This window comes from Apaloderma vittatum, unplaced genomic scaffold, assembly GCF_000703405.1.
Source record: "Apaloderma vittatum isolate BGI_N311 unplaced genomic scaffold, ASM70340v1 scaffold10207, whole genome shotgun sequence".
NCBI lineage: Eukaryota > Metazoa > Chordata > Aves > Trogoniformes > Trogonidae > Apaloderma > Apaloderma vittatum.
The window spans coordinates 7,828-11,046 of NW_009726699.1; positions in this window are offsets into that span (position 1 = coordinate 7,828).

Sequence of the window (3,219 nt, forward strand, 5' to 3'; positions counted from 1 at the left end):
CCCCTCCCGCGTGTCTTTTAACGTTGCCCCTGCCCCTCATGAAAATCCCTTCAGCATCTGCCGCTCTCCACATCAGAATTCAAAGGGCTTGTTTGAGAGGGAAATGTTCAATCTGGGGCTGGAGGGGGAGGGATGCAGGGGGTGGGTAGCAAACAGCAGATCAGGAAAAGGATGCATCAATATCTCATCAGAGGGAAGTGGGTCACCGGTGTTCGCTGTGGCTCAGTGCTGCCGTCCCCACGGTTGGGCTTTGGCAGGGCTGGCGAGCCCAGCCTGGTCCGGAGGCTGACGGAAAGCGCCTGTGACAAGTCGACGCCGGCTATCGTCGCGCTTGCGTCGCGTTGCATCATCTCTGCTGTGTGCCGCGTCAGGAGCAGGGGGGGGCAAAACGGATCCTGAGGGAGCTAAAATCCTCCCCAGGGAGCTGCCCACGGCAGCCGAACGAACACAAGCTCCTTATGTAAAGCTGTTTTAATATTTATGGTAATACCGGGAGGCGCTGCATTACCTCATCTGTCTTCACAGTATTTCTTGGAGACGGGGGAAAAGGCTTAGTCACACAACGCTGCCATCGTTCCTCTGAGGTGCTTGCCGGGCACCTCGCTGCCCGTAACGTGTTGATTCCTCCAGCAGCTCGGAAAGGGGGAGAAGTGCTCTTTGTCCTGGTCAGAAATGGGGAGTCGAAGGACAGGCAGGGGGAGGATCACCCTCCGCCGTGCCCGAGGAAGGATCCAGCCCCCTCCCGTGGTGCAGACTGGAGACACTGGTGTGTCTTCGTGGAGAGCAAAGGTATCCACGAAAGGAAGGCAGGGACATAAGCTACGGAACGGCTCGGGTGAATAGATACCAGAATGAAGCAGAGTTAGGTAAATAGAAAGATGTGACCGATGGTTCTCCTCGGGTTTCCCGGAGCGGTGCGATGCTCCGGAGACTGGTGCCAACCCACTGATGGGCAGATGCCCTCAGAGGGCAGGGGAGGTGCTACACTGGGAGCCAGTGAGTATTTTTAAGGTAGACGCCATGGGGGAAACGTAGGGCCAGCCCGGCTGTGAGTCAGCAAGTTGATTCCAATTTCTTCCCTAAAATAACTCCAGGGTGTGATTCCGGCTCTGCCTTCAGCTAGTGGAGGAACAAGTCCTGATTTATCTTTTTTTAAGCTGAGTTTTGGTGTTTCTTACATGACGCTCAGCTGTGTGAGCCAGGACCTGCACTCCCTCCTGCACTGCTCCTTTCAGCCCACCCTCGCTGCCCCCCTTTTGCTTTACTCTCCTCCAAGCCGCTTTGGTGCACGTGGAGATTTGCCGATCTTTGGGAGAAGAAAAAGAGGTGAGACTGGCCTTGAGCCTGAGGATCTCAGGAGGGACACCCCAAACTCTCTCTGGCATCATTCCTTCTGCAGGGCAACGTGCTCGACTGCAGCCTATTTCTTTTTTTGCAGTGAAAAGGCAAGTGGCGACGACCCGTCGTTGCCCTGTGGCCGGTAACATCAGACCTCGTTGGAGAAGCCTTAATCTGTCAGAACGAGCTGCTTTTTACCTGGCGCCGTGCCCAGCACATCACGAACTCACCCTAGCTGTGTGCTCCAGCTCATTTTTCCTCTGACCGCTTCATTCAGGACCTCTTTGGTGCAGGTGATCCCCTGTATGACCTCGCTGTCCAAAAGTCACGTCAGCACTTGATTCCCCCCTGGTGAAACCCCCAATTTCCCACGGCCTCATCCCAGTCACTTCAGCTCATGGCTTTTTGTAGTCAGAACACTGCCCCTTTTTTTTTTATGATTTTTTTTTTCCTCCTTCTTAGGAAGTTATGTATTTTCAGGGGCCTCTTCTTGAAGTGGCCAAATCCTAATTTTCCTGTTGATGTGCACAAAACTGGCAAGGGGAACAAAATCTGCAGACTTCAGCCTAAAATTACCTGCTCTTCACCGACCAGCTGGTGCTGGCTCCCAGATCCCCTATAGCAGTTCAATTGCCCCCAAAAAGCAAACCTTTGTGTCTTTATTTTTTTTTTGTCCCAGACAAGTGAGAATGGTGAAGTGAAGGGGAGATTAGGGGGTAAGGAAGAAGATTTGAGGACACTTGAGGTCTTTTCTGCCATCTTGGGCTCTTTCCGCACCAGTTGCACGTGGTCAGTAGCAATTCCCAACATTGGTGTTTTCAGCCGGAGTGGTTAGACCTCGGTGTGAGAACAAACTCAGCTACACAACCCCGCGGTGTTGGCTGAATTCTTCCTGCCAGGTGAGGACCCAACGGAGAGGATCTGCCCTTCTTGAAGGGGGAAAAACCCAACGCGTGATCTCCGCGTGGCTGCGGGGTGCAGCTACCCCCGGCGCTCTGTTGCTGTCGCTCCGTCTTTGCAAAATTGCTGGGATTATATTTTTTTTCCCCTTCCTGACTCAAAACAGGGAGGACTACAGGGCTGGGGCTGGGTTCTGCCGAGCGAAGAGAACCTTCTCAAGGTGGCATCTTACGGTAAAGCCGGCAATGACTCATCCGCTCCGTTCCGTGCAGGATTGACGCGGCTTTCATCTGCGCAGACGGGAGGCAGATGAAGAGATGTAGTTGCTAATTTGCTGGGGCTGGGGGGGGAGCGAGGCAGAAAAGGTGCCCTTCGGGGAGCTGAGGAAGAAAGCTCTTCCTTACACCGGCCCTGTTGCTTCAGCAGGGTCGGTTTGTTGAGTCTGCGCTGACCTTGAGAGCTGCGAGGAGCTGAAGCATCCCAGGAAGGCCGCGGTGGTTGTGTTGCTGCTTGCAGTGGCAGGAATTAGGAGGATTTTTCTTTTCTTGTCTCCTTGATCGCTGGTTTTATGATCTCTGCTCCCTCTTCCCAGCCCAGGAAAGAGCTGGTTAGCTGCTGGCAAGTGAAGAGCTCCCTGAAAAGGCGCAAAATAGTGGAGGGGGGGGAGGATGAAGCCTTTTTATCGCAAAAGCTTATTGCTGTCTGTATGGGAGGCAGGGAGGGAGCTGGAGGGGGGAGGAATGGGTGGAGAGATGGAGACAGCAGCTGAGAAGAAGAGAGAAGGGAGGAATAAATAGATGTGAGGAGCTATGAAGAAGAAAGCAAAGGTAGAGAATCAGGCCATTAGCAAAAAACTGTGTGTGATGGAATGAGGGAAGAGACAAAGGGCTGGGGAAAAAACCCCTCACACCTGTATGAGCAGGCTTAGCTTCTGAAGATGAGGAAAACACCTTTATTTGTTTTACCTTTTTTTTTTTTTTC